At 45.7% G+C, this 13,137-nt stretch overlaps 1 protein-coding gene across 1 annotated transcript in view; it reads right to left on the bottom strand.

Moving 5' to 3' along the window:
* COBL (cordon-bleu WH2 repeat protein) overlaps window positions 1-13,137 on the bottom strand; it is a 955,089-nt gene that overhangs the window by 52,417 nt on the left and 889,535 nt on the right. The window lies entirely within an intron of this gene.

The following is a 13,137-nucleotide window of genomic DNA, read 5'->3' as shown; positions in this document are numbered from 1 at the left end:
GAGGACCTCCCAGTGTGACGTATAGTAAATGAGTGAAATCACCATTTGACTACAGACTGGGGATAGTAGACATAAGAATGTATAATTGGGCATCTCAGTTACTCTTTATCAATGACTGGTTCTTCGAAGACAGGGAAGACCAGGTCACAAGAATGGAAACAGTGACCCTTGATGCATACAGCTTACTGTTAAAACTAAATGGGAGAAAGCCTCCCCTGGAGATAGCACCAGTCTCAGTTACACCTCGGATGTGTTGGCCTGGGGCGCTGAAATGGATGGGCTGGAGGAATCGACTAACAAAGAAGACCCTTCTTTAGGAGGGAACTAGGCTCTGGAGTGAGGGGGTGGGTTGGTGGGGGATATCCTGGTCAGAAGGATTCCACGCATGGGGTAGGATAGGAATATCCAAGATTGTCGATGTGTGGGTGTCAAAACACATGAGCTTTGAGCAGTTGGCGTAAGAGTTTGAGGTCCATGGGTCAAAAGATATTTCGCTACCTTCAGCGAAGACATGCATTTGAGGGATATAAATAGAGGAAGCACCCCAATCCATTGGATTGAAAACTCACAATAGAGAAGTTAGGAACTTGGGTTCAGATTTAGAAAGAGCTTGCATCGCTGTTCTGTCATACAAAGCGACACAAGCCTTTAAGCCAGATTTACTAAGCCACGCACAGCCACTATGTGTGGCTCTGCATGGATTTGTAATTCTGGAGTAACAGAAGGCAGCACAAGGCACTGCCGTGTGTTACTCTGCGTTAGGAAAGCGTTCCATGGGAGGAGCGTGGGAGTTCCCAAGCATCCACAAATGGTTCTTGGTGCGTTCCCGGATTTACTAAGAATAGTAAAACTGAGACAGTGTTGAAATGGCCCGCCATCCCAACAAAGGCAGAACGAGGAAATATCTTCATTTCTCCTTGTTATTTCCTCGTCCTATGTGTGCAGCATTTTGCAGCAATCATAGAAAGAGGACATGCCTCTGAGGTTTGTTTTTGTGCAGGATGGTGTCCCTTCTTGCACAAAACCAATCTTGACTGTAATGCAGGCACTTGGTGCAGGGGTCCCTGCGTTGCTGTGGGCAGAATTCCATGCGCCAGTGCAGGGAGAGAGCAGGCATGCATCTAAGTAGATACGGCACATTCCGGCTCTCCCCGTGTCACGCAGCACAGAGCAACAAGTTGTCTTGCTGCGTTGCATGACTTTTTAGTACATCTAGGTCAAAGGGTATTTCTAGGCTGCATAAAGCACTAATGCTTAGCTCTCATTACCCCCTTCTGACACTTAGGAAACAATGGAAGCAAGACTTGGGCATATCAGAGGAGTTTGAATCGGTGGAAGCAAAGATGGCTGAAAGACAAGTGATGATCTCAGCTAGGCTGCACCTTACCCAATTTAAATATTTCCACAGGGTGTGCTATACGCCGGAGAGACTGTGGGAAATATAGACAGTGCCCAACATGAATTGCTTGAAATGCAGATGGAGCAGGAGCACCTTTTTGCATAGGCCGCTGGCTGTCCAGTTATGCAGCCTTACTGGTCCCAGGTATTCACAACACTTGACTGGCATTCCAATAGAAAGACATCCAAAGCGTCAATCTCTAATGTACTACAAGACTCGGGATGGGCATAAGTGGGGTGGAACACTTGTATGAATAGGTCCTGTGTTCCCCACGAGGGACACTGCCTTTCACTGGAGGTCAAAAAAAGCCATACCGACTGCAGAACGGTTGAGAGGCATAGACTGCTGCGCTTTGCCAAGGGATCAGTTTAAAAAACAAGAGGCTGCCTTGGAAAGCATCATAAATTATGGGGCGCCTGGTGGGACCATTTTGATAACGTGAGACTGGTGCCCAAGAGCTGCAACATGGATCTTGTTGGGCCTGTATGAACACTGGGAGGATTTATGGGGGACCATGAGGAAACTGTGAGGAAGAGAGAAAATCTGACCGTGTGACCTGTGAGTGGTAGGTGTGGGTAACTGTGCTGTATTATATTTGCTGATTGGGTGTTGTTTCTTCATTTTTTGTAGCTCTGATTTGTAAATGTGATAAAGTGGAACAATACTAACAAGAAATGCCAATAAATAGATCTTTTAAAAAATAAGTGCACTTTCTGCTCGATCAGTCAGAAATTCTCACCAGTCCCTAGGTGAAAACATGGAAGAGAGCTGAGTGTTAGAAGCTGCTGCCGTGTAGCATCCTGTATGATAAGAGTGTGTTTCTACTGTACAGAGGAAGCCAACAGTTCATCCAAGGTCTTGCAAAGCTATTGTGTTTGAAGGAACTTGAAACAATGGCCTGTCTGCTGACTCCATTGCTTCCTGCAATTAAAGTCATGGCTGGCTTGTCATGAAATGGGAACTTATTTTGGACCGTGACATTGATATATGTGGTCTTCTTGTAGAGAAAAGCGTTGTTGATTGTGCGTTGCTCATGTCCTTTGGCATGAAATAATATTGCCACAAATCTGGCAAATGTGGTTTTAATGGCATGCCCGTTGGGAACAAGTGAATTCTTTTTATATCATTCCATCAGCTTTTTACCGGATCTAGGGTTTCATGTACTATTGATGTGTTTGCAAAATGCGGTAGCAATTTGTCTACCAACTTTTTGTGACCACTAAAGTATTGTGCATACCGATCTATGCACGCATAGGTTGGTTCACAAAATAAGGCTCACAATCCTACCATCCTCATGAATATTAATGTGGTAGGTCGCAAATTGCACCTCACTTCAAATGGAGACCATCACAGATGGTGGCATGCTGAGGTCTACTCTTATAAAAAATATCGCATTCAGAAAGGCGAAGGGATCCGTTGTAGACCACTTGCCATTTGTGAATGGGCTACCACCTACTTTGAGGTATTGCTAGCATATGCATATTTTACAAATGTATTACTGTCGTAAAAATTTACTACATACCCTAAGGAATCAGTATTTGGTTTCCTAAACCCAGTTAATGATTCAGAAAACCTTTTCCCAATGAATAAATGTGCTTAATGCATTTTTAAAAGGGTTTTAACATTCACACCCTTTGATGTACTGAATCAGAGGGATTGCAAATGCTAAAACTCTTTGAAAAGCTAAGCCATAGCGCCATATTTGGGTCCAGAGCATATTGATGCTGCTAAACACATCACAGTTCTTGTGCCCGGACTAAAACCTTGACAAACAATTGTCTAACCCCAACTGGCATATTTGACTTTAATGCAACAGCAAAGTAACGTGGCCAAAAACTGCAGCAGCAGTGCTGGACTTACCCATTGAGAACTGTGGCAGTACCAGAGGGGCCAGATTGAAAGGGCCAACGCATGAGCTGCTTGCTCCTGCACCGGCCAAAAGGACCAGATGAACCACCTCACATACTGGCCTGTACTAGATAACCCATCTGGAAATGCCAGAGTGCCTGAAGGACAGGTCCAACTCTGTGCACCAGTGGTAATGAAGTCAGGTGTGGGTTTACTCCAACAAAATGGCTGCCTCAGCCACAAGTCAGAATAAACATAAACATGTTGGACATGCTTGAAAGCCTACTCCCAACATTAGCTAAGTCACCCACAACAGGTGCCGCTGAGCCTATACAGCATGGGTGCATGCTGTAAAGAAGAATGACATGCTGGATATGAAACTGGTGTTTGCCCACATTAACAGGGATCAAAAGTGATATTTTCTGAACAGGCTGAAGAAGCATTTTTATTTTGTCAAGGTCTGCTTTAGGTATATAGTCCACATTTTACTAACTTGGCTTAGAAAAAAGTTATAACGCTCACATTCATAACATTTGCTTTTCATTAAACGCCTGGTTCATTGGTGGACTTAGATGTTTAGTAAATTCGCCTCAAAAATTAATTTTATAAAATCATTGGCAGGATGCAAGATCTCAATGAGTGAAAGTAGTCTTCCATCATTTTGGCAAACTCCCTTTCCCTTGCTATAGTGTTTCTACGGGAGCTTAAACACATATCTGGTGGCCTTCTGAAATAAGTAGGGAAGAGCTCTGAGTGGTAACTTAGCAGGGATAGGTTCATGACTCACCACCACCTGCTGCTGAGGTTCTACTATTTCCTGTGGGATCCCATCTCCAGAGACTCCGAACAAAATGAGACACACCCACAGGATATAGAGGTTTGTCAGATCCTGGTATAAAGACGCACGCAATACAAGAGGGAGCCAAGAGGGAAATAAGGGTACGTTTAGGGACAGCCCTCCACTCACTAAGCATCAATACCAAAAGATCCCTGTACCCTGGACTGGGATTAGTGTTCATCTAATCAGGCATGCCATTCTGCTGGAATTTATATACTTTAATTCCTCAGCGGACGCCCTCTGAGAACGTCAGTCAAGGCGTGTGACCTCAAACATGCCAGTTTGTCCAAAAACAAATCATTGTTTCTTTGAACATAAAAACTAAGGGAGATCATCCAGACGTATTTTTCAACTCAACAAAACCCACCAGCGACTGCTCAACTGAAACAGTGCACCATCCACACTTATAGTGAAATAAACATAGAAAAAATGTGTGGTGAGGAGGAAGGCACCTCACGGGAGAACACCCTCGGGGCCTTTAGGCAGGTAAGTACCAAATTCTTGCCCATTTCTCATCATCGGTTGCCATACCTCCTCAAAGAAAATGTGTCCCAACGCAAAACCATATGTGTCATGTGCATATAAACAGGTGCAAGACAAACAACATCCAAGGAATCACTCCTCAGTATGAAAACAAGAAAAGTGTCTAAAATCAACTGACACACCAAAGTTACAATGTTATTATTAGTTGTGGTGTGTACAGGTGAATTAAAAAGGGTGGTAGCTTAGCCTCGCATACCAATACCCACAGCCAACATGTTTCACTGCCCTACACACTTATTGGCAGATTCATCAGGGCTCACCACTGGGTCGTTGCACCAATATTGGACACTCTCATAGTGAAAACCTTATCCAGCCAAATCCTCTCGTACCAGCTGGAAGAGGACAGGAATTCTTTGTCGATTGTCACATCAATCGTACACACTGCCACCAGGACCGTAACTCATCCCACTGGCACCAGGACCGTAACTCATCCCAGTGGGGATGAGTTACGGTCCTGGTGCCAGTTTGTACGATTGATGTGACAATCGACAAAGAATTCCTGTCCTCTTCCAGCTGGTACGAGAGGATTTGGCTGGATAAGGTTTTCACTATGAGAGTGTCCAATATTGGTGCAACGACCCAGTGGTGAGCCCTGATGAATCTGCCAATAAGTGTGTAGGGCAGTGAAACATGTTGGCTGTGGGTATTGGTATGCGAGGCTAAGCTACCACCCTTTTTAATTCACCTGTACACACCACAACTAATAATAACATTGTAACTTTGGTGTGTCAGTTGATTTTAGACACTTTTCTTGTTTTCATACTGAGGAGTGATTCCTTGGATGTTGTTTGTCTTGCACCTGTTTATATGCACATGACACATATGGTTTTGCGTTGGGACACATTTTCTTTGAGGAGGTATGGCAACCGATGATGAGAAATGGGCAAGAATTTGGTACTTACCTGCCTAAAGGCCCCGAGGGTGTTCTCCCGTGAGGTGCCTTCCTCCTCACCACACATTTTTTCTATGTTTATTTCACTATAAGTGTGGATGGTGCACTGTTTCAGTTGAGCAGTCGCTGGTGGGTTTTGTTGAGTTGAAAAATACGTCTGGATGATCTCCCTTAGTTTTTATGTTCAAAGAAACAATGATTTGTTTTTGGACAAACTGGCATGTTTGAGGTCACACGCCTTGACTGACGTTCTCAGAGGGCGTCCGCTGAGGAATTAAAGTATATAAATTCCAGCAGAATGGCATGCCTGATTAGATGAACACTAATCCCAGTCCAGGGTACAGGGATCTTTTGGTATTGATCCTGTTATAAAGACGACATCTTTTTTGAACACGAGCTGACCCAATTGCTGCTATACTTTTTTGGTATATAAATGCAGTGCTGACACTTGTCATAGTACAACTTTTTCTGGCTGCAGACAACATGATCAATGTTCAAAACCACATTTCCCAAGTTGCCCGTCTTTGGGACGCAAACTGACGCTCCCATGTGACACAGGTACTATTCGGATGCCGTAATAAAGATGGCACCTGCTTTACACTCCTCACCTCCCCGAATCGGTTTGGAGGGACGCTCGGAGTACCGACGGAGAGGTGAGTGAGCGAGAGGGCCCTGGTGACTACAGAGGATTATATAGTTTTGTCCTCACTTTTGCCCTGGCCGGTACGCCACCGACTTGTCTAGGCTCACTTCGCGAGCATAGACGGCTGTATTAACGTCCTTTCTGATTCTCGTTAAACGTGGGCGTACATGTATTGACACCCTCAGTGGCGGGAGGCGATGCCAGCTTTCCGGGTTTGCATGCTCTAGCATCTGACAAACTAAGACTAAATGGATTATAAGACTTATCAGAGGCTCTTGCTCTGGGTTTCCGGACACGCATTTGACTCAATTTAGAATCACTAGAGTCACGTTTTGGTTTGTTGATTCCATGCAACTGGCAGCTTGAATCAATAACGTTATTGTCCCTTCGTGCTAGAACAAAGTGATGCATATTACTTTATTAGTCCTGAATAAACCTGAGACAAATACACTGTTCAGTGAATGGGAGACTGCTGTTGTTGCTAATAGCTTCGTTATGATTACCTGTCTCAGCACAAAGAAGCCATATGTGTGTAGATGTATAGTGCATGGATGAGGTTTTTTTGTGCGGTGATTCTATGAACCTTCACTTTCCTCCTCATCTGTTTTTATTAGAGCGGTGCCCCAACTTTCCTGAGCCGTAGCCAGGTGAGGTGAAACCTATTCCTCCTACCTAATAGGTAAGTGAGTACATGAGATATCTGTACACATGAGGCCAGTGTGTATATTTCCTAAATGACTTTGGAACTATTAGCCTGGTGTGTGCTGTGTTTTGATGTTGTGCAAATCATGACACCAACATTTTCTCTCTTTTCTTCTTGATTTCCTGTATTCTTTGGCATGACTTCTTCTGCTTCTGGACATTACCCAGAATTACGGAGGATATACCCTATGCACCTAAGGTTTCCAGGTGATGTGGTTGTAAACTTTGTTACTTTTTCTGTTAATGCCCTTTTACAATATTCTTTTTGCAGTAGTGAGTAACTGGTCCTGAAGAAGGCAGCGGACAATTCCAGTCCCATGACTGCTGAAACATGTTGACCTCTAGTTCTAACTAGCAGATATTTGTGAAACCTGCTTATTTCTATGCTCTGTTTTTACCATTGGAAGACAGGGGGATATCATTAAATTTATTTTTCCCTCCTATCTCTCCAATTTTATACACATCATTTAGTTCACATCACTTGTTTTTCACTATTTCCTCACACACTGCAAATCAGTTACCTTTACATACCTGTCCAGATACACCCATACGTACCCAATATCACTGGTTTATTGGTACCCACTTCAACACATAGTGGCTGCAATCATACTCTCCTTGGTGTGAGGAGACCCAGATGATGATAAGGGCGGTATCGGACGATAACTGATGGGTATATTTCATGCCCTAGAGACATCTTATTGTGTCACATTCACATAGGATAGCTTTCTTCCTCCCTCACAGTTTTAGAACGGTTGATTTCATGCCTTAGACAGGATCATGTCACAAATGGCACATAACTCCGAATCATCCTCACCACCAAAAAATAGCATTGCTTTTGACTTTCCCATTGTTTTTGTGGGTGTTTTTTGACATTTCCTTAACATAATTATTCCTGATACTCTTATCTGATTTTTATTGCTTTGGTTCTATTTAACTAAATACAGTTTTCTTTTTACTACATTGGCTTGGGATTTTACTTTATGGTGTATTGGCTTTAATGTTGTTTGGGTACTGCTTAAATATTTTCCTCACATTTTCACAAAGAGAAAGCTGATGCCTTGAACCATAGCAACCAGCTGTATGCCTAGGATTCTCTGGTGAATAGTGATTTACTCAGCAAGACACTGGGGGCCAGATGTAGGTCGGTCGGTAACGGCCGAAAATCGGTATTTTCGGCCGTTACCGATCGGTAAATAGGTGATCGCTATAGGGGGCATTATTTTATCGAATCGGTAAAATTACTGAATCTGTAATTTTACCGATTCGGTAAAATAAAAAATCGGTAAATTTACCGAATGTGAGCCACCCAGAAGTAGGTGGGACTCTTCAGAGTCCCAAAGGCCTTACCGAATCAGTATTTTACCATCAAATCCAATTTGATGGTAAAATACCGATTCCGGTGTGCATGCACATGTGTGTATACACACCTATGCCATGTGACAGGCAGACCTGCCCTTAGGGCATGTATGCCTGCCACATGGCACCCGAGCCTGTTTTGGGGGTGCCAGAGGGTGTCAAAGTGACACCCACTGCACCCTTGTGAAATTCGGTATTTACCGATTCGGTAAATACCGAATCGGTAATGCAAATGCCCATTCATTCCTATGGGCTTCAAAGCCCATAGGAATGAATGGGCATTACCGATTCGGTATTTACCGAATCGGTAAATACCAAAATCATCCGATTCGGTATTCCAGCACATCTGGAATACCTACATGTCCACCACATAGATTTACCGATTTTTAATTACCGAATCGGTAAAATTCGGTAATTGAAAAATGGGTAAATCTATTTCACCTACATCGGGCCCTTTATTACAAATTTTGTGGGAGCTCATCTCCAAAGTTCGTTACGCTAGCGCTTGGTAGCGAGCTAGACTGCTACAAGTGACATTGTGATATTGTGTTTTTAAACTGCTATTTTAAAACCTGTGTTTTCTCACCTGTATTCTGCTTGCTCACTCCCCGGTCCACCGCAGCAACTTGTGCTGTTTGTAGTGGAGGGAGGCAAGCGGCACCACTTCCTGGTTGTTCCAGCATAGGCGGCCATCTTAGGACGGTTGACGCGCTAGTCTACCCTTTGCCCTGACTACTTAAGGGTCAGAGTCTTTCGCGCTCGATAATTGACTGTAAAGTTCGTTACGCTAGCGCTTGGTAGCGAGCTAGACTGCTACAAGTGACATTGTGATATTGTGTTTTTAAACTGCTATTTTAAAACCTGTGTTTTCTCACCTGTATTCTGCTCGCTCACTCCCCGGTCCACCGCAGCAACTTGTGCTGTTTGTAGTGGAGGGAGGCAAGCGGCACCACTTCCTGGTTGTTCCAGCATAGGCGGCCATCTTAGGACGGTTGACGCGCTAGTCTACCCTTTGCCCTGACTACTTAAGGGTCAGAGTCTTTCGCGCTCGATAATTGACTGTAAAGTTCGTTACGCTAGCGCTTGGTAGCGAGCTAGACTGCTACAAGTGACATTGTGATATTGTGTTTTTAAACTGCTATTTTAAAACCTGTGTTTTCTCACCTGTATTCTGCTCGCTCACTCCCCGGTCCACCGCAGCAACTTGTGCTGTTTGTAGTGGAGGGAGGCAAGCGGCACCACTTCCTGGTTGTTCCAGCATAGGCGGCCATCTTAGGACGGTTGACGCGCTAGTCTACCCTTTGCCCTGACTACTTAAGGGTCAGAGTCTTTCGCGCTCGATAATTGACTGTAAAGTTCGTTACGCTAGCGCTTGGTAGCGAGCTAGACTGCTACAAGTGACATTGTGATATTGTGTTTTTAAACTGCTATTTTAAAACCTGTGTTTTCTCACCTGTATTCTGCTCGCTCACTCCCCGGTCCACCGCAGCAACTTGTGCTGTTTGTAGTGGAGGGAGGCAAGCGGCACCACTTCCTGGTTGTTCCAGCATAGGCGGCCATCTTAGGACGGTTGACGCGCTAGTCTACCCTTTGCCCTGACTACTTAAGGGTCAGAGTCTTTCGCGCTCGATAATTGACTGTAAAGTTCGTTACGCTAGCGCTTGGTAGCGAGCTAGACTGCTACAAGTGACATTGTGATATTGTGTTTTTAAACTGCTATTTTAAAACCTGTGTTTTCTCACCTGTATTCTGCTCGCTCACTCCCCGGTCCACCGCAGCAACTTGTGCTGTTTGTAGTGGAGGGAGGCAAGCGGCACCACTTCCTGGTTGTTCCAGCATAGGCGGCCATCTTAGGACGGTTGACGCGCTAGTCTACCCCTTTGCCTAATCTTTATAGTTCCCTTTTCGCCGCGCAGCGGTGACGCGCAGCGGTAGCGCCGTATACGCGCCGAAGAGGCGCCAAAGAGAAGCCAGTCTGCGCCAGTCCGCGTCCAGACGCTTCCTGCTGACTGGTGGCCAGGTCCTGTTGTATTGTATGATGGTAGGTCCTCCGCGGTGCTATGGTTCCTCTGCGCTTTGTGATCTTCTTCCCTCTACTACTCAGTCATGTGATCACACGTTCTTACCACTCAATACTGACTTTGTCTGTAAAACATGCAACTGGAGCCCATCACCCCTTCTATCCCATCCTTCATCTCCTATTCATGAGTGGAAAATGTATCTACTAAATTGTAGATCTGTTTGTAAACACTACATCGAATTACGCACACTGATTGAGGAGCTTAAACCCCACGCCCTCTTTTTAACGGAAACCTGGCTTCATATAGACAATGACCCAGCCATTGTCTGGGCAATCCCACAGGGATATACGTTAAAAAGACTGGATCGCCAGATTGGGAGAGGGGGAGGCGTGGCTATTGTTTATCGTGACACCTATAAATGTCGAACCACCCCTGCCAATTTAGCAACTTGCAAAAGTTTACACTTTGCGCTAGAACTCTCCCCTACTACCACCTTCTCGGGCATCCTGGCTTACCGTCCTCCGGGCGCACTTAATGATTTTATTACGAAAATCACAGAGCTTACAGCAAGTATCGTATTATCCTCGTCCAATTTCACCTTGCTGGGGGATTTTAACTTGCATCTGGATGATCCTCACGATACTGCAGCTAACACCCTTTGCACTAACCTTCAAGCGCTGGACTTACATCAAAAGGGGTTTTATGTAACCCATAATAGAGGCCACCTGCTCGACCACATTTATAGCAATATTGATGTTCTTATAGTTGAGCCCCCTATCCCATTACCTTGGACGGATCATTTTTTAATTCCCTTTACTTGGCGTACAAACACACCTCCCCTCGCCCACGGCCTTGTTAAACATCACGGTAGGAAATGGCCCTCTCTTCCCCTTTTGGATTGGGAAGATGCCTTGGTTAGAGATAAACCTAAGAAGACGCTGAACGCCCACACTGCAGCTAATAACTTTGATGTGTGGATCACCTCCACACTTGATAAGGTACTCCCGGTACAGGTCTGCAACCCCTCAAAAAGACATAAAGCCTCCCCTTGGTTTACGCCCACTCTTAAGACACAGAAACTAGCCTGTCGCAAACTCGAAAGAGCCTGGAGACAGGACTATTCCGAACTGAGGAAGGATAAATACAGAGTGGCCATTAGGCGTTATAAACAGGAATTAAAGGAGGCACAAGCTTCTTTCTACGGTAGCAAAATCAACACAGCCGCCAATGCCCCTAGGGAAATTTTTAAAATTGTTAAGTCAATCATTTCCCCCCCTGCAGAATGCCCCTCCACGGACGATGCCCAAAACCGTTGTAATGATTTAGCTGCTTTCTTTTCGGATAAAATCCAGACTATATATTCCTCCTTTGGGACTGTCAATAACGATCTGGTACCCCTCATTCCCACAGTCCCTGAGGGTTCTGCCTCCAGTAAACTGGACACAATCCCACTCTTGGATATTCCAGTCCTAGATAAACTTATTTCCAAAACTACCTCTGGCTCCCCTAATGACCCTGCACCCCCTCAGACCCTCAACAAAGCTATGGACGTGATTCGCCCGGTCATATTAGATGTACTTAACACCTCCATCTCCTCAAAAGTCGTACCTCCTTCATGGAAGTGTGCGATGGTGAGGGCTTTGCTGAAGAAGCCCAATCTTGACCAGTCCAACTTGGCGAATTACCGTCCTGTCTCCTTGCTCCCCTGGCTAAGTAAACTGCTGGAGAGGCACGTAAATAACACCTTGATGAGCTATTTGGAAGCAAATAGCCTTCTACGTGCCTCCCAGACAGGGTTTCGCCCTTTACATGGGACTGAAACAGCCCTTCTGGCGGTAACAGAGGAGGCAAGAGCAGTGTTAGACCGGGGAGGAAAAGTCGCCATCATCTTATTAGACCTCAGCGCCGCGTTCGACACGGTAAACCATGTCACGCTATTACAACGTCTGGCGGACATGGGCGTGTCGGGCGCGGCCCTGGAATGGTTGACTTCCTTCCTGGCTGACCGCTTCTTCCAGGTCTTCGAGGGCGAAGTGGTGTCGCCTAAACACCCTCTCAGGTGTGGGGTTCCTCAGGGCTCATCCCTGAGCCCCACCCTGTTTAACACCTACATGGAGCCCCTAGACAGGATAGTCCAACCCTTCGGTGTGCGTATTGTCACCTACGCAGACGATACCCAACTGGTGGTCTCGTTAGACCACTCGGAGGGATCGTCTAACACCTTAGGCCCCTGTCTAGAGGCCGTTGCCAGATGGATGCAATCTTCCTGTCTAAAGCTAAACGGGGAGAAGACAGATGTCATGCTATTGGGTAATCCTTCACCCTCTGTCTTCTCATCCATCTGGCCACCATGTTTGGGCCCACCTCCTGCCCCCAAGCCCCAAATAAAAAGCTTAGGGATCTGGCTTGACACCGCCTTGAACTTCTCAGCCCAGGCCATAAAAACTGCCGCTACCTGTTTTGGATTAATGAGGATGCTCCGGAAGGTGCTCCCTCTGCTTCCATTCCAAGCAAGGAGGATCCTGGTCCAGGCCCTCGTACTATCTCGCCTGGACTATGGGAATGCCCTCTATATGGGAGCCCCATCCTTTGTCACCCAGAAGCTCCAAGTTGCCCAAAACAGTGCGGCCCGGCTGCTTTACAATCTCCCTCGCTGGCAGTCAGCAAGGAATGCCCTAAGGGAACTTCATTGGCTCCCTATAGCGGCCAGAGTTCAATTCAAGGCCATGTGTATTCTACACAAAACCTTCTACCGCCAAGGCCCTGCAATCTTACAGCCCCTGGTTACTCCCTATGTTCCTCCACGTGCCCTCCGATCCGGTACCCTCCAATTGGCTGCCTTGACTAGAATCAAGAAAGCCCGCTGGGGAGGCCGTTCTTTTTCACACACCGCGG

Source organism: Lissotriton vulgaris, chromosome 4_1 (genome assembly GCF_964263255.1).
Source record: "Lissotriton vulgaris chromosome 4_1, aLisVul1.2, whole genome shotgun sequence".
NCBI classification, from domain to species: Eukaryota; Metazoa; Chordata; class Amphibia; order Caudata; family Salamandridae; genus Lissotriton; species Lissotriton vulgaris.
The sequence above is the reverse complement of the archived record's forward strand: the minus strand, read 5'-3'. Positions and strand labels throughout refer to the sequence as shown.